Genomic DNA, 20,199 nt, shown 5'->3' with positions numbered 1-20,199 from the left:
TGGGAGGCTAAGACTTGACCTTAGGTCTTTGTGTATGCTAAGTACATGCTCCACCAGTGAGCTAAACCCGTAGCTCCTATATGTATAACTTTTTAAAGTAATTTTTGAACTAACCACATTTCTGAATCATTTCATACTTGCAAAAAAGACTTACAAGTCATTTTTTCTTGAATTTTTCAGTTTCAACATACTATTTGAGTAGATTATTTTTATCCTTTTCAAGAAATATGCCTTTTTATTTATAATGTATATAACTTCCAAAAGACAGTTAAATTTTAGAAGTAATATGAACCATCTTTGTATTGCTCCAGACTTTTATGTTACTACTTTTATATTTAATCATTTAAATTATGGTATTTCCTCCATATGTAAACTTGAGATAAGAATGTTATTTTATATGTGCTTTAAGAATATTTGTATTTTTATTAAATGATATAATATTAAGGATTAATAATAATTCTTTTTATATATGCCTTGCTGGAATCTATTGAGATACTCCTATGGGTTTTTTTCTCCTTAATGTGATAAACTACATAAGTAGAATTTTCAACAAAGAAGAAATATATACTTACTGAAATATGTCCTACTAGCTCACAATGTATTGTTCTTTTATTATATTTTCTGTGTCTGAATTGGTAATATTTTATTCAGTGCATGCATTTCTCTGTGTATAAATAAGATTAAAATAAGAAATATAATTTTGTATTTTGTTTCAAGGATCTGTTTTGTTTATAAATTGGAAAAGAGTTCACAACATTTTGGGTTATAATAACAGCATAAATTCATGAGAATTAATTATTCAATAATAACTTAGAAAAATCAGCTCCTATAAAGCCTCTAGCATGGATACTGCATTTTACATTTTAATGTAGTCTTTTTTCTTTTATTTTGTTGTAAACCAATTGATATAGTTTTCTATTTCATTGATATATTTGAGTGACTGAAATTTTTCTTAAAAATATCTATTACACTATGAGTTTTATCTTTAATTAGCATGAAGTTTTCTATAACTGCTTATTATAATTTTACATTATTTACTATCTGTGGTTACATTTTTAACATTTATTAGATTACATATGTATATATAGTTTTTATTTTTTTCCCTTTATAAGATTAGAGACATATGAATCACCTAAACTGAACGAGGAGGACATACACAACTTAAATAAATCAATTTCAAGCAATGAAATAGAAGAGGTCATCAAAAGCCTACCAACAAAGAAAAGTCCGGGACCAGATGGGTTCTCAGCCGAGTTCTACAAAACTTTTAAAGAAGAGCTCATTCCAATACTCCTCAAAGTATTCCATGAAATAGAAGAGGAGGGAACCCTCCCAAACTCATTCTCTGAAGCCAAAATCACCCTGATACCTAAACCACACAGAGACACATCGAGGAAAGAAAATTTCAGACCAATATCCTTAATGAACATCAACGCAAAAATTCTCAACAAAATTTTAGAGGAGAGTGGTTATGGGAATTTTGTAAGTGACTTTTTTTGAGGAGTAGGAAAAGTTTATTTGGGCTCACAAATTCAGAAGTTCAGTACATGGTTGACCAGGTCCATTGCTCTGGATCCAAGATAATATCATGGTGGAAGGACATGATGGAGGAAAGTTGTTAAGCTTATGGATCTGGGAAGCAGAGAATGAGAGAGGGAGATTTTTTTTCAGAAAATATTGCTATTGCTTTTGTCATTTTCAAGTTCCTATTAGTACCACTTTGGCTATCTATATAATTTAACATTCACAAAATTTCCTTTTCAACTTTCTATAGAACTTATTCTTATATAGTGTTTAATTAAAAACAAGCAGAAAGCAAAGAACTGAATTTGATCATTTTCCATCAACCTGATTTTTCTTCTGAAGTGCTTATAGGAAAAAAACTAAACTTTCAAATTCAAGGATTTTTCTAAAATAAACTTAAATCTTGGTTCCTGTTCATTATTGACCTACTGCATGATGTGTACTTGCTTTAATTATGATTGCCTCCTCTTCACCTAAGGAAGATTTTCTTTGAGGCCTTTTTGATTGTTAATTTCATTAATTTTATTTATTATTTCAATATTTTCTCTGCCTTCTGGGTTTCATATTATGTTTAATTTGGATAACTACAATCAGTTCTCTTTTAGAGACTTTAATTATTTCTACTAATTCTTTTATTAAGAGTTATGTTAAAATATAAGTAATTTATATTCTACTCTAATGATTGGGTTATGCATGATTCAATCTGGTTCATGCTTCCCCCATGGAGTATTTTTATATCATAGTTCTGAATTTTTATTTCTTCAAATTTGTTTATAATTTCACTTGTTCCTCCTTATGGTTAGTTATTCTTAGGTCATAGATCTGTGATTATCTATCTATAATTATTTATCACTTGTGATTGGTTATTTTTAGGTCATAGGTGTGACCTAAGAAATATAACTCCAAAAAAACCCCTATTTTATTACTTCAGAGACTTTGTTTATAAAAAGTATAGAAGTTCCTTTTTTTCCCCGGCACTGCCATGAATTCTGTGTGTACATATAGAACTGTATATTTGATAGTTTAGAAAACTTGCATGGATGTTTTAAATTTCATAATTCTGTAACTTCATTTTCTGTGTAGTATGTTTTTGAATTCTATTCATCTTTTATAAACAGTTCATAAATTTTAAATCCTACATAGTTTCCCTTTTTAAAAATGTTCTATACAGTGGTAGTACTATTTCTATTAGTGAACCACATTGTCTTGATTTCTGTAACTTTTTAATAAGCTTCATGTTTGTTTTATTTTCCCTTTGACTATTTTTTATTGAGGCTTGGTTGACACATATAAAATTGTATATATTTAGTGTATACAAATCTATGAACTTAGATATAAGTACAGATATGTGATATAATCACCACAATCTATGACATAGACATATTCAAAAGTTTCCCCCATTAATTTACTGATGAAGATGATGACAGGAAGAACAGAAGATAAGATGTAGACTTTTAGCAAATTTTAAGTATATACTACAGTATTGTTAAATGTAGGCTTTATATAAAGCCTACGGTTCAAGTAGAACTTGAAATTAGTTATGCCAGTATTCCAAAATTTGTTGTTATTCAATAATTTATTAGTTTTTCTGGGATAATTCCCTTTCAATATACAATTTTGAAGTCAGTTTTTTGATATCTATAAAATAGCTTGATGAGATTTCTGTTGTGCCTTAATTGAAAATAAATTAGGGTATGTTTTGGGTCCATAGGACCCTTAGGATCTTTTTTTTACAATGAAACACATGGCATTTTGATTAATTGTACACATATGGGAGTCCAACTTTTCATTTCTAAGGTTGTACACAATGTAGATTCCCACCATTCCTATAATCATACATGTCTGTCTCAGTCTACCATCTTTCATACCCCTCCCCTTCCCCTCTCATTTCCCTCTACACAATCCAAAGTTCCTCCATTCTTCTCTTACCCCCCACCCCCCCACCCCATTATGTACCATCATCAACTTATCAGACAAAACATTCGTCCATTGTTTTTTTTTTGGATTGGCTTATTTCACTTAGCATGATATTCTCCAATTCCATCCATTAACCTGCCAATGCCATAATTTCATTCTTCTTTACAGCAGAATAATATTCCATTGTGTATATATACCACAATTTCTTTATCCATTCATCAATTGAAGGGCATCTAGGTTGGTTCCACAATCTAGCTATTGAGCTGCTATAAACATTGATGTGGCTGTGTTACTGCAGTATGCTAATCTTAAGTCTTTTGGGTATAAACTGAGGAGTGGGATAGCTGGGTCAAATGGGAGTGGGAGACCTCCATACTGATTTCTAGAGTGGCTGTACCAATTTTCAATTGAGTGTGCCTTTTTCCCCACATCCATGCCAACACCTATTATTGCTTGTGTTCTTGATAATAGTCATTCTAATTGGAGTAAGATGAAATCTTAGAGTTGCTTTAATTTGCATTTCTTTAATTACTAGAGATGTTGAACAGTTTTTCATATATTCATTAATCACCTATATATCTTCTTCTGTAAAATGTCTTTTCAGTTCCTTGGCCAAATAATTTATTGGGTTCTTTGTATTTTTGAAGTAAAGTTTTGTAAATTCTTTATAAATTTCGGAGATTAGTGCTCTATCTGAAGTGCGTGTGGAAAAACATTTTCTCCCACTCTGTAGGCTCTTTTCACATTATTGATTGTATCCTTTGCTGAGAAAAAGCTTTTTAGTTTGAATCCATCCCATTTATTGATCCTTGCTTTTATTTCTTGTGCTTTAGGAGTCTTGTTTAGGAAGTCTGGTATTAAGCTGACATGATGAAAATTTGAGTCTACTTTTTCTTCTATTTGGAGCAGGGTCTCTGGTCTAATTCCTAGGTCCTTGATCCATTTTGACTTGAGTTTTGTGCATGGTGAGAGATAGAGGTTTAATTTCATTTTACTACATATGGATTTCCAGTTTTCCCAACCATTTGTTGACGAGGGTCTTTCTCCATTGTATGTTTTTGGATCCTTTTTCTAGTATGAGGTAACTATATTTATGTGCATTTGTCTCTGTGTCTTCTATTCTGTAATCCACCATGATCAAGTAGGGTTTATCCCAGGGATGCAAGATTGGTTCGACATCTGGAAATCAATGAACATAATTCATCACATCAATAGACTTAAAGTTAAGAATCATGATTGTTTCAGTAGATGCTGAGAAAGCATTGGATGAAATACAGCATCCCTTAATGCTCAAAACACTAGAAAAAATAGGGATAGTGGGAACTTTCCTTAACATTGTAAAGGCCATCTATGCTAAGCCCATGGCTAATATCATTCTAAATGGTGAAAAACTGAAAGCATTCCCCCGTAAAACTGGAACAAGGCAGGGATGCCCTCTTTCACCACTTCTTTTCAATATCGTCCTTGAAACTCTAGCCAGAGCAATCAGACAGACCAAAGAAATTAAAGGGATACGAATAGAAAAAGAAGAACTCAAGTTATCTCTATTTGCCGATGACAAGATTCTATATTTAGAGAATTCAAAAAACTCCACCAGAAAATTTCTAGAGCTAATAAATGGATTCAGCAAAGGAGCAGGACATAAAATCAATATGCATAAATCTAATGCATTTCTATTCATAAGTGATGAATCCTCTGAAAGAGAAATTAGGAAAACCACTCCATTCACAATAGCCTGAAAATAAAAATACTTGGGAATCAATCTAACTAAAGAGGTGAAAGACCTCTACAATGAAAACTACAGAACACTAAAGAAAGAAATTAATGAAGACCTTAGAAGATGGAAGATCTCATGATCTTGAATAGGCAGAATTAATATTGTCAAAATGGCCATACTACCAAAAGTGCTATACAGATTCAATGCAATTCCAATTAAAATCCCAATGATGTACCTTACAGAAATAGAGCAAGCAATTATGAAATTCATCTGGAAGAATAAAAAACCCAGAATAGCTAAAGCAATCCCTAGCAGAAAGAGCGAACAGGGGGTATTGCAATACCAGACCTTAAACTATAATATAGAGCAATAGTAACAAAATCAGCATGGTATTGGCAAGTTGAAAATAAATTCAATAAAAAGTTTGGGAATGCATTGAATCTGCAGATAAAGTTAGCAAGAAATAGTATCTTAGTATGAAGTCTTCAAATTCATGTATATGGAATACACCTCTTTTAATAGACCCTTTATTTCTTTCACTAGCATTTGGTAGTTTTCTCTAAGTAGACACAAAACATATATTTTTTATTAGGGAATTGTAATTATACATAGTATTTGTATTCATTTTTACAAATAATGAATGCAAGGAATTTGACTTCAATCCCCATTTCCTTCCCCACTTTCCCTTCCCTGCTCCCTCCCCATTTACTCTCCTCTTCTCTATTGATCTTTCTTTCAATCCTTTATTAACTTATTTTTGATTGGCATTTCTAAATGTACTTTTTAAAAATTTACATTTCTTCTTGATTTGATGCTATTTTAAATACTGTGGTTTTTAATTCCATATTATAGTTGTTCATTGCTATCATATAAGAAAAACTGACTATGTGTTTATTTTGTTTTCTGATGCTGTGAATCAACCCAAGGCCTTGTGCACGCTAGGCAAATGCTCTTACACTGAGCTACAACTCTGCCTTGACTTTTGCATATTAAACTTGCATGTAATTTGTAATCTTCCTACAATCTCTCATTAATTCAAAAAGTATTTTTATTGATTGCTGAGAATTTTCTATATAATCAATCATGTTATTTGTGAACATTTTTATTTCTTCCTTCCATACCTCTGTTATTTTAAAATAAGATTTACCTAATTGCTCTAGCTAAAAATTTCAATATAACGTTAAATGGGATTAGCAAGAAGGAATGAATTTGACTTGTTCTAATGTTTTAGGAAATCATCTAGTTTCTCCCCATTAAGTGTGATGCTAGCATAAGTGTTTCTATAAATACAACTTTTTAAACTAAGGAAATTCCCATATTACTATTTATCTGAAATTTTTTAACAATAGTGGGTGTTGGAATTTGTCAAGTGAATTTCCTGCATTACTTGAAATAATTATGATTGTTTTAAACCTGCAGATATGATAGTTATATTGATTAATTTTTGAATATTGAACCAGTATTGCATACCTGAAATAAATCACATTTTATCATAGCCTCTAATTCTTCTTAAACATTTTTATTCAGTTTGCTAATGTCTTGTTGAATATTTTGCATGTATCTTCACGAGAGATATTCGTCTTTAGTTCTTCAAATTCTTTGATAGATACATCCTTATTACAATTGTCTGTTTTTAATTGTGTGAATTTTTGTAGTCTGCATCTGTCAAGAAATTGGTTCATTTCATCCATGTTATAAAATTTATGGCCTCAGATATATCCATAATATTCCTTTATTATCCCTTAAAACTCTGTGTAATCAGTAGTCATGCGTACTCTTTCATTTCTATTATTACTGATGGTTTCTTTTCTCTCTTTTCTTGGTTAGCTTGATTGGGAATTTATCAACTGTACATTGCAAAGAATCAACTCTTAAAATTTTATAATGTTTTTCTGCTTTTCCATTTCACTGATTTCTGCCCTAATTTTTATTATTTGTTTTTTTCTTCCTACTTTAGACTTTTTGGCTCTTTCTTCTCTCATTTCTTAAGGTGGAATCTTAAGTTATTAATTGTAGAAACTTTGTGGCTGTAAAGTTCCCTCTATGCACTGCTTTCTTTATATACTCCACTTCTTGATAAGCAGTTTTTTATTTTGTGCAAAATATTTTTCCTAGAAAATTCTTCATTGACTTTTGATACTTTTAAAATATTTCTTTAGTTAGAGATGGATGGACACGATATCTTTATTTATTTATTTTTATGTGGCACTGAGGATCGAACCCAGTGCCTTGCTCATGTGAGGAAAGTGTTCTACAACTGAGCTACAGTTCCAGCCTAACTTTTGTTATTTTGAACTGTACTTTTCATGTACAAAAATTTTGTGATATTTTTCATGCATATGTCTGTTATTGACTCTGTTATGTCATTGTGGTGTGAGAATATGCTATGTATAATTTCATTTTTTCAATTTTTTGACATGTCTTTTTTGATCCAGAATGTGGTATATCTTAGAATTCCATGTGATTTTAATAACAATGTGCATTCTGCTGTCATTGCATGGAGCACTCTATAAATGTCAATTAGACACTATTGACTGATAGTGATGTTTGGGTAAGTTATATCCTTACTATGTCCTTAACTACCTGTCTAATCAATTAACAATGGAGAGACTGAATTTTATAAAATTAGATTTTTCTATTCCTCTTTGTAATTCTAATAGTTTTTCCTCATTTATTTTGATGTATTTATTGGATATTTATGCTTTAAAGATTGCTATAACTTCTTGGATAATTCACTCCTTATTATTATATAATGTGTTTCATTATCTCTAAAGAGATTGTCCTTGTTCTGAAAATGGATTTTTCTGAAAGGAACAATTATTACAATTTTCTTTGATTAATATCAGCATGGCGTATCTTTTTGTATCCCTTTAATTTGATCTTTATATTGAAACTGAATATCATTTTTTGCTATTCATTTTTTTGAACTTTAATTATTTTTATTTTTATAGACTGCATTTTGATTCATTGTACACAAATGGGGTATATCTTTTCATTTCTATGGTTGTACATGATGTAGATTCACATCATTCATGTAATCATACATATACATAGGGTGAAACTGTTGGTCTCATTCCATTATTGCTCGTACCACTAGCCCTTTCATCCCCATTCCCCTCTACATTATCCAAAGTTCCTCCATTCTTCTTTTACCCACCCCCACACTCCCCATTATGTATCATCATTCATTTATAAAAGAAAACATTTGACCTTTGTTTTTTTGGGATTGACTTATTTCACTTAGCATGATGTTCTCCAATTTCATCCACTTACCTGCAAATGCCATAATTTTATTCTTTATGAGTGAATAATATTCCATTGTGTATATGTATCACAGTTTCTTTACCCCTTCATCTACAGAAAGACATCCACATTGGTTCTACAATCTAGCTATTGTGAACTGAGCTGCTATAAACATTGATATGACTGTGTTACTGCAGTATACTGATTTTAAGTCCTTTGGGTATAAACCAAGGAGAGGAATAACTGAGTCACATGGTGGTGGGTACATTCCAAGTTTTCTAAGGAATCTCCACACTGCTTTCCAGGGTGGTTGCACCAATTTGCAACTCCACCAGCAATGTAAACTGTACCTTTTCCCCACATCCACACCAACACCCATTATTACTAGTGTTCTTGACAATAGCCATTCTAATTGGAGTTAGATGAAATGTTAGGGTGGTTTTAATTGCATTTCTCTTATTACAAGAGATGTTGAACACTTTTTCATATATTTGATGATCACCTGTATATCTTCTTCCATGAAAAGTATGTTCAGTTCCTTGGCCCAATTATTGATTGGGTTCTTTGTATTTTTGGTGTAAAGTTTTTGAGTTCTTCATAAATTCTGGAGATTAATGCTGTATCTGAAGTGTGTGTGGCAAAGATTTTCTCCCACTGTATATCCTCTCTCTTTACATTATTGATTGTTTTCATTGCTGAGAAAAAGCTTTTTAGTTTGAATCCATGCATTTAACTGATTCTTGCGTTCAATTCTTGTGCTTTAGAAGTCTAGTTAAGGAAGTCTGATCCTAAGCCAACATGATGAAGATTTGGGCTACTTTTTCTTCTATTTAGTGGAGGGTTGCTGGTCTAATTTCTTGTCCCTTGATCCATTTTGAGTTGAGTTTTGTGCAGGGTGAGAAATAGAGATTTAATTTCATTTTGCTGCATATGGATTTCCAGTTTTCCCAGCACCATTTGTTGAAGATGCTATCTTTTCTCCATTGTATGTTTTTGGCACCTTTGTCTAGAATGAGATAACTGTATTTATGTGGGTTTGTCTCTGTATCTTTTATTTTGTACCATTGGTCTGCCTGTCTATTTTGGTGCCAATAACATGCCGGTTTTGTAACTATTTCTCTGTAGTATACATCAAGGTCTGGTATTGTGATACTCCCTGCTTCATTCTTCCTGCTAAGGATTGCTTTGTCTTTTCTGTGTCTCTTATTCTTCCAGATGAATTTCATGATTGCTTTCTCTATTTCTATGAGAAACATCATTGGAATTTAATTGGAATTTCATTGAATCTGTATAGCACTTTTGGTAGTATGACCATTTTGACAATATTAATTCTTCCTATCCAAGAACATGGGAGATCTTTCCATCTTCTCAGGTTTTCTTTAATTTCTTTCTTTAGTGTTCTGTAGTTCTCATTGTAGAGGTCTTTCACCTCTTTTGTGAGATTGATTCCCAAGTATTTTATTTTTTTTGATGCTATTGTGAATGGGGTAGTTTTCCTAATTTCTCTTTCTGAAGATTCATCACTTATGTATAAAAATGCATTGGATTTATACATATTGATTTTATATCCTGCTCCTTTGCCAAATGAATTTATTAGTTCCAGAAGTTTTCTGGTGGCGATTTTGGATCCTGTAAATATAGAATCAGGTCATCTGCAAATAGTGATAGCTTGAGTTCTTCTTTTCCTATTTTTGTATCCCTTTAATTTCTTTGGTCTGTGTGAGTGCTCTAGCTGGCATTTCCATGATGATGTTGAATAGAAGTGGTGAAAGAGGGCATCCCTGCCTTGTTCCAGTTTTTAGAGGGAATGCTTTCAGTTTTTCACCATTTAGGATGATATTGGCTGTGGGCTTAGTATAGATGGTCTTTATAAAGTTGAGGTATGTTCCTACTGTCCCTATTTTTTCTAGTGTTTTGAGCATGAAGGGATGCTGTATTTTATCAAATGTTTTCTCAGCATCTATTGAAATAATCATGTGATTCTTAATTTTAAGTCTGTGGATGTGATGAATGACATTTACTGATTTCCAGATGTCGAATGAACCTTGCACCCCTGGGATAAAACCCACTTGATCATGGTGCACTATCTTTTTAATATGTTTTTGTATGCAATTTGTCAAAATTTTGTTAAGGATTTTGCATCTATGCTTATCAGGGTTACTGGTCTGAAGTTTTCTTCTTTGATGTGTCTTGGTCTGATATTGATTGGTATCAGAGTGATATTAGCTTCATAGAATGAGTTTGGAAAGGTTCTCTTCTATTTCATGGAATACTTTGAAGAGTATTGATATTAGTTCTTCTTTGAAGGTCTTGTAGAAATTGGTTGAGAATCCATCTGGTCCTGGACTTTTCTTGATTGTTAGATTTTTGATGGCTTCTCCTATTTGATTGCTTGAAATTGATCTGTTTAAATTGTGTATGTCCTCCTGATTCAGCTTGGGAGGATCATACATCTCTAAAAATTTCTTGATGTCTTTGAGATTTTTTACTTGTTGGAGTATAGATTTTCAAAATAGCTTCTAATTATGTTATGTATTTAAATGGTGTCTGTCGTGATATTTCCTTTTTCATCACAAATTCTAGTAATTTGATTTTTCTCTCTCCTTTTTGTTAGTGTGGCTAAGGGATTATGAATTTCGTTTACTTTTTCAAAGAACCAACTTTTTGTTTTGTCAAGTTTTTTAATTGTTTATTATTATTTCAGTTTTCTTGGGAGAAATCCTAGTTCTTGGCTCACAGCAGTTAATGCCTCAAGTGTGTAAACTTGCAGGGAGGAGCGTTCCACTTCTCCTACCTAGGAAACTACACAACTGCCCCAAGTTGAACTAATGTTACCAAGGGAACCTGTATAGGAACCTGGTGGTCTGATCTCCCATGGCACATTGTGATTGGGCAAGAAACCTATAATATGTATAGCTGTCCATGCAATAAACAAGTTTGCAAGCTGCTCACCACAAGCTTGTTTCCACATAACTCCCAGAGTCTGGGTCTTGACTCCGCACCACTTACCCCATTTATGAGCTAGCCCAGCACAAGAGAAGTTACACAGTTTAATTGATTTCAACTCTGATTTTAATTATTTCATATCATCTATTACTTTTGGTATTGATCTGTTCTTTTTTTCTAAGGCTTTGAGCTGTAATGTTAGGTCAATTAATTGTTGACTCTTTACTGTTTTCTTGAATGCACTCCATGCAATGAATTTTCCTCTTAATACTGCTTTCATCCCGTCCCAGAGATTTTTGATATGCTATCTTTGTTCTTGTTTACCTCTAAGAATTTTTCATCTCCTCCCTGATGTCTTCTGTTATCCATGCATCATTGAATAGCATACTATTTGGTCTCCAGGTGTTGGAGTACTTTCTGTTTTTTATTTTGTCATTGATTTCTAATTTCATTCCATTTTGATCTGATAGAATACATGGTAGTTTCTCTCTTTTTTTGTATTTGCTAAGAGTAGCTTTGTGGCATAACATATGGTCTATTTTAGAGAAGGATTCATGTGCTGCTGAGAAGAAAGTGTATTCACTCATTGGTGGATGGTATATTTTATATATGTCTGTTAAATCTAAATTATTGATTATGTTTTTGAGATCTATGGTTTCTTTGTTCAGTTTTTGTTTGGAAGATCTACTCAGTGGTGACAGCGGTATGTTAAAGTCTCCCAGAATTATTGTGTTATGGTCTATTTGGTTCCTGGAATTGAAAAGGATTTGTTTGACATACATGAATACACCATTGTTTGGCACATAAATTTTAAAGACCATTATGTCTTGCTGATTTATGCCTCCCTTAAGCAGTATGAAATCCCTTCTGACTAACATTGACTTAAAGTCTGCTTTATCTGAAATGAGGATGGAAACCCCCGCTTTTTTACTGAGTCAATGTGTGTGATATGTTTTTTCCCATCTTTTCACCTTTAATCTGTGGGTATCTTTTTCTATGAGATGAGTCTCTTGAAGGCAGCAAATTGTTGTGTCTTTCTTTTTAACCCAATCTGCCAGTCTATGTCTTATGATTGGTAAGTTCAGGCCATTAACATTCAGGGTTATTATTGAGATATGACTTGTGTTCCTGGTCATTTTTGTTTATTTTCAGTTTTTAACTTTATGTGCTTTCTCCTTTGATTGGCTCTTCCTTTAGTGCAGTTCCTCCCTTTGGTGACTTACACTGCTATATTTTCATTTTTTCCTCATGGAATATTTTGCTGAGGATGTTCTGTAGTGCAGGCTTTCTGTTTGTAAATTCTTTCACCTTTGGTTATCATGGAAGGATTTTATTTTGTCTTCAAATCTGAAGGCTAGTTTTGCTGAGTATAAGATTCTTGGTTGGCATCCGTATTCTTTCAGAGCTTGAAATATGTTGTTCCTGACCCTTCTATCTTTTAGAGTCTGGATTGAGAAATATGCTGATATCTGTACTGGTTTCTCCCTCTATGTAATCTGATGCTTTTCTCTCATAGCCTTTAAAGTGCTGTCTTTATTTTATATGTTAGTATTTTCATCATAATGTGCCTTGGTGTGAATACATTGTAATTTTGTACATTTGATGTTGTGTAAGTCTCTTGTATTTGATTTTCCATTTCATTCTTCAGATTTGGGAAATTTTCTGACATTATTCTTTGAATATATTGGTCATTCCTTTTGTTTCTATCCAAATAATTCTTAAATTTGGTCTTTTCATGATATCCCTTAATTCTTGGAGGTTCCTTTCATGATCTCCTACTGTCTTTTCTGTTTGGCCAACATTTTTTAAGATTAAATATTTTGTCTTCATTGTCTGAGATTCCATCCTCTAAATGATATAATCTCTAGGTTATACTTTCTATTGAATTTTTAATTTGCTTCATTGTTTCCTTCATTTTAAGGATATATGCTTGGTTTTTTTTTTTTTTTCAGAATCTCTCTTTATTGAAATGATCTTTGCTTCTTGCATTTGCTCTCTTAACTGTTTATTGGTGTGATAATTCATGCCTGCATTTGCTCTGTTATCTCATTGTTTGTGTCTCTGATCATTTTAATTACGTACATTCCGAACTACCTTTCTGACATTTCTTCTCCCATGCTATCATTGGATTCTATTGATATAGTGTCTTGGTTTGTTTGGGACACTTTCTTCCCTCGTTTTTTCATGTCATTCATGTATCTTCTCTTCTAGCAGTGCAGATATGAGGTATTGCAATTTCCCCCGTATAGACTTATCATGACCCTGCAAGTTTCCAATACCTCTTCTTTGAGGGGGAAATCAATATTAGCATCACCCAATACAAAAAATATGTAGCCCTAAACCGGATAACCCCTATGAAGACATTAACAGTATTATCATAATAAACAGGATGAGTTTAATTATTATCTACTGTGTAACCAATAGATTTGCAATTAAATCTACAATCTCTAATGGTGGTCAAAGAAGATGGGGAGGAGTGTAGGATGTAACTGTTAATGGGATAAGAATTGAGTACATGAGGTACTAGATCATAGGAAGAGTGAAAGTACAACCAAAAGAAGTTGGTTGTTAGCATGAGAAAAGGGAGAAAGAGACTCCAAGGAAACAGGTAAATAGAAGGAAAATAGAGCAAGAAAGAAAATAAAGAAATTGAAATTAAAAATTAAAAAAGGAGAAAAAAATCTACACTGTTACAGTCAAGTACTATTCAAACCTCCCAGTTTTCAGTAGCTTGATGCAAGATAGGTACCTGACAACGAGCTTCCAGTCTCCAGCACACAAGTCAGCGTGAGAGTTGCCCCACCTAAAGATGGTGACTCCCCCTTCGGGGATAATCCCAAGATGGATGCCCCAGCTTCTAAACACGTTGGCTAGTGTGGATTGGAGTCCTGAAGCAGTGTTCAGTCAGGTTGGGGTCCTGAAGCCAAGCATGGTCAGGGGGAAACTGAATTTCTTGAAGACAATGTACAGTTGTGCATTATGGTTTTTTATCAATTCTGACAATCACCATCTGTAATTTGTGTATTTAGATCATTAAAGTTTAAAAGGATAATTGATAAAATTAGAATAATATTTTATATATTTGCAAATATTTTGTATTCATTGCCCTGTTAATATATGTAGTAAGACTATTTATATTAGTCAACAAACCTGAATTTCAATTTATTTCATTTTTGAAACTTTCATATTTGTTGTCTAAGAGTTTGTAGTATACATTTACAATTAATTAAGGTCACCTTAAAATAACATTATGTGGACTCACCTTAAGTGCAGCTACCCTAAAACAGAGAAATCCCAATTCCTCCCTCCTGTGATTTATGAAATTCCTTTCACTTACCAATATTTTATACTTATAGAATATGTTGTCACCACTATTGTTTTGAACAGTTATCTATTATATCAATTAAGAATAAATACAAGACTTCTCCAGACGGCCCTGCCCCCTCCGACCGCAGGCTCTTTCCACGGGGCGATCCAAGATGGCGGACTAGAGAGTGACTGATTCTCCAGTCACTCCAGAACCCAGGAGTCAAGAAGGGGAGGCATTGAGAGACTCGGACTAAAATAGAGCCACGGGTGAGTCTCGCCCACCGGGTAAAGCCGGCCTGGGCGGCAGGCCCGGATAGAGGTGGCTTATCAGAGCAGGGCAGGGCAGTAAGAGTCTTCCACAGGCAGCCCTGCGAACTCTGGCAGTGGGCCCCCCCACACAGCCAGCTTCTCCAGCTTCTCAGAGCAGGCCCCTCAGTGAGAGCCTTACTGATCAGAACCAGCTCCAAGTCCCAGAGCCAGCACGGCATGCTCCAGCCTGCAAGTGGCTTCAGGGACCAGGACAGGGCACCCAGGGACTTCCCCAAGCAGCCTGGCCCCCTGCAGTGGGAAGTGCCTTTCAAGACTAGCCTCTCAGAGCAGACTGCCCAGTGAGAGCCTTTCTACACAGAGCCAGCCACAAGTCCCCCAGCCAACGGAGAGCTTCGATCCGCAAGCAGCCTCTGGGATCAGGGCAGGGCAGGCAGAGACTTCTCCAGGCGACTCTGTCCACTCCAGCAGCAGGCTCTTTCCAAGGGGCGATCCAAGATGGCGGCCTAGAGGGTGACTGCATCTCCAGTCACTCCACAACCCAGGACTCAAGAAGGGGAGGCATTGAGAGACTCGGACTAAAATAGAGCCACGGGTGAGTCTCCCCCACTGGGTGAAGCTCGGCCTGGGCGGCAGGCACAGATAAGGGCAGCTTATCAGAGCAGGGCAGGGCAGCTAGAGTCTTCCCCAGGTAGCCTTCCACACTCCGGCGGTGGGCTCCTCCCACACGGCCAGCTGCATGGTGCAGGCCCCCAGTGAGACCCTTCCCGCACAGAGCCAGCTCCAAGCCCTGGAACCACTAGGGGGCTAGGGGCAGCTTTCTTTGGAAGCACTGCATTATCAAGTTCCTCCAAGAAATCAGGCTACTGAAGGCTGGGAGGTGATACACTGGAAATCTACAGGGACACTATAAGTAAATAAAGGAAATCTCAGGGTCCCACTGACATCTAACCAATATGAGAAAACAAGGGAAGAAAATGTCCCAAACAAACCTAGATACTACATCAATAAAACCCAATGACAGCACAGCAGAAGAAATGTCAGAAAGGGAGTTCAGAATGTACATAATTAAAAAAATCAGGGAAGCAAATGACAAGATGAAAGAGCAAATGCAGGCATTGAAGGAGGAGATGAAAGAGCAAATGCAGGCATTAAATGATCACACCAATCAACAGATAAAAGACCAAATACGGGAAGCAAGAGATCATTTCAATAAAGAGTTAGAGATACTTAAATAAAAACAAACTGAAAACCTTGAAATGAAGGAAACAATAAACCAAGTTAAAAACTCCATAGAAAGTATAACCAATAGAATAGAACTCCTGGAAGACAGAACCTCAGACACTGAAGAAAAAATATTTAATCTTGAAAACAAAGTTGGCCAAAAAGAGAAGATGGTAAGAAATCATGAACAGAATCTACAAGAATTATGGGATATCATGAAAAGGCCAAATTTAAGAATTATTGGGATTGAGGAAGGCTTAGAGAAACAAACCAAAGGAATGGACAATCTATTCAATGAAGTAATATCAGAAAATTTCCCAAATCTGAAGAACGAAATGGAAAATCAAGTTAAAGAGGCTTATAGGACTCCAAATACACAAAATTACAACAGACCCACACCAAGGCACATTATTATGAAAATACCTAACATATAAAATAAAGACAGAATTTTAAAGGCCGTGAGAGAAAAGAATCAAATTACGTTCAGAGGGAAACCAATAAGAACATCAGCAGATTTTTCAATCCAGACCCTAAAAGCTAGAAGGGCCTGGAACAACATTTACCAAGCCCTGAAAGAAAACAGATGCCAACCAAGAATCTTATACCCAGCAAAACTTACTTTCAGAATTGACGACGAAATAAGATCCTTCCATGATAAACAAAAGCTAAAGGAATTTACAAAAAGAAAGCAAGCATTACAGAATATTCTCAGCAAAATATTCCATGAGGAAGAGATGAAAAACAATGATATAAATCAACAACGGGAGGAACTAGCCTAAAGGAATAGCCAAATAAAGGAGAAACCAAATCATATCAAAAAACAAAAATGAGTCAAATGACTGGGAATACAAATCATATCACAATAATAACCCTGAATGTTAATGGCCTGAACTCATCAATCAAAAACATAGACTGGCAGATTGGATTAAAAAGAAAAATCCAACAATATGCTGCCTGTAAGAGACCCATCTCGTAGAAAGAGATACCCATAGACTAAAGATGAAAGGATGGGAAAAAACATACCATGCACACCGACACAGCAAAAAAGCTGGAGTATCCATCCTCATTTCAGATAATGTGGACTTCAAGCCAAAACCAGTCAGAAGGGATAAAGAAGGACATTACATACTGCTTAAGGGAAACATAAATCAGCAAGACATAACAATCATAAATATCTATGCCCCAAACATTGGCTCATCCACATACGTCAAACAAATCCTTCTCAATTCCAGAAATCAAATAGACCAGAACACAATAATACGAGGCGATTTTAACACACCTTTCTCGCCACTGGATAGATCTTCCCAACAAAAATTGAACAAAGAAACCATAGATCTCAATAACACAGTCAACAATTTAGACTTAACCGACATGTAGAGAATATACCATCCAACAAAGAACGAATACACTTTCTTCTCAGCAGCACATGGATCCTTCTCTAAACTAGACCATATTTTATGCCACAAAGCTACTGTTAGCAAACACAAGAAGATAGAGATACTACCTTGTACTCTATCAGATCATAATGGATTGAAATTAGAAATAAATGACAGAATAAAAAACAGAAACTTCTCCAATACCTGGAGATTAATCAATACACTACTATATGATGAATGGATAACAGAAGACATCAGGAGGGAAATAAAAAAATTCTTAGAAGTAAACGAGAACAAAGACACATCATATCAAAATCTCTGGGATACTATGAAAGCAGTACTTAGAAGAAGATTTATTTCATGGGGCACACTCAACAAAAGAAGTAGAAATCAACAAATAAACGACTTAACACTACAGCTCAAAGCACTAGAAAAAGAAGAACAGTCCAACACCAAAAGTAGTAGAAGACAGGAAATAGTTAAAATCAGAGCTGAAATCAATGAAATTGAAACAAGAAACAATCGGAAAGATTAACAAAATAAATAGTTGATTCTTTGAAAAAATAAACAAAATTGATAAACCCTTAGACACACTAAAAAAGAAAAAAAGATTTGGAATGAACTAAAATTTGCAATGAACAAGGAAATATCACAACAGACACGACTGAAATACAAAGCATAATTAGAAGCTATTTTGAAAATCTATACTCCAACAAAACAGAAAACCTCGAAGACATCAACAGGCTTCTAGAGATATATGAATTACCTAAACTGAACGAGGAGGACATGCACAACTTAAATAAATCAATTTCAAGCAATGAAATAGAAGAAGTCATCAAAAGCCTACCAACAAAGAAAAGTCCGGGACCAGATGGGTTCTCAGCTGAGTTCTACAAAACTTTTAAAGAATAGCTCATTCCAATACTCCTCAAAGTATTCCATGAAATAGAAGAGGAGGGAACCCTCCCAAACTCGTTCTATGAAGCCAATATCACCCTGATACCTAAACCACACAGAGACACATCGAGGAAAGAAAATTTCAGACCAATATCCTTAATGAACATCGACGCAAAAATTCTCAACAAAATGTTAGCAAATCGCATACAAAAACATATTAAAAAGATAGTGCACCAGGGTCAAGTGGGTTTTATCCCAGGGATGCAAGGTTGGTTCAACATCAGGAAATCAATAAATGTCATTCACCATATCAACAGACTTAAAGTCAAGAATCACATGATTATTTCAATAGATGCAGAAAAAGCATTTGATAAAATACAGCATCCCTTCATGCTCAAAACACTAGAAAAAATAGGGATAGTGGGAACATTCCTTAACATTGTAAAGGCCATCTACGCTAAGCCCATGGCCAATATCATCCTAAATGGTGAAAAACTGAAAGCATTCCCCTAAGAACTGGAACAAGGCAGTGATGCCCTCTTTCACCACTTCTATTCAACAACATCCTTGAGAATCTAGCCAGAGCAATTAGACAAACCAAAGAAATTAAAGGGATACGAATAGGAAAAGAAGAACTCAAACTATCCCTGTTCGCTGATGACATGATTATATATTTAGAGGAACCGGGAAAATCCACCAGAAAACTTTTAGAACTCATAAGTGAATTCAGTAAAGTAGCAGGTTACAAGATCAATGCTCATAAATCCAATGCATTTTTATACATAAGTGATGAATCTTCAGAAAGAGAAATTAGGAAAACTACGCCACTCTCAATAGCATCGAAAAAAATAAATACTTGGGAATCAATCTCACAAAAGAGGTGAAAGACCTCTACAATGAGAACTACAGAACACTAAAGAAAGAAATTAAAGAAAACCTTAGAAGATGGAAGGAAAAAAAAAAGAATAAATACAAAGATTTTATTTTTATGTTTATTTATTCTTTTTCGGATACATTTCCCTCCTTTATCTAGATAGATTTTTTAGATCTATACTATTTTCTTCACCCTGAGATATATCTTTTAACATTTAGTTCTAGATAAGTCTTCTGAAGTACTATTCCCTCCATTTTTTTTTTATATTTTGTTTTGTCTAAGATAATTCTTATTTCTTCTTCACTTTTGAAGGATAATTTTAGTGATTATTGATTAAATTCTAGGCTAGGTTGATTTTATTTTTGTCAGTACTTTAAATATTTTGTTTTCTACTCTCCTCTTGCTTTCATGGTTTCTGACAGGAGGTCTGCTTTCAGTATTATGGTTTTTCCTCTATAAATACTGCAGTTCACTCATGTCATGTCTGAATTCAAGAGTTTTTCTTCATCTTTGATCTTTCCCAGTTTGAGTGTAATATTCCAAGGTATAGAAAATATGAAATTTATTCTGTTTGGTGATTTCTAAGTGTGCTGATTGGTGTCTGTCATTAATTCAGAAAAGTATTTGGCCATTGTTATTTCAAATATTTCATTTGTTTCTTTTCTCTTTCTTCCCCTTGTGGCATTCCTGTTATTTTAATCACATGTTATATGTTTTGAAGTTGTCCAACAGATCTTATTCTGCTCTTTTCATTTTTTTCTCATTGTACAATAGTTTGATTTTTACTTGATATATCTTCAAACTCACTAATAATTTTCTTGGCTAGATCTGGGTCCTCAAAGGTATTATTTGTTTTCTCTACAGTGCTTTAAATTTATAGAATTTCCCTTCAGTCCCTTTGAATT

This window comes from Sciurus carolinensis, chromosome X (genome assembly GCF_902686445.1).
Source record: "Sciurus carolinensis chromosome X, mSciCar1.2, whole genome shotgun sequence".
NCBI classification, from domain to species: domain Eukaryota; kingdom Metazoa; phylum Chordata; class Mammalia; order Rodentia; family Sciuridae; genus Sciurus; species Sciurus carolinensis.
The sequence above is the reverse complement of the archived record's forward strand: the minus strand, read 5'-3'. Positions refer to the sequence as shown.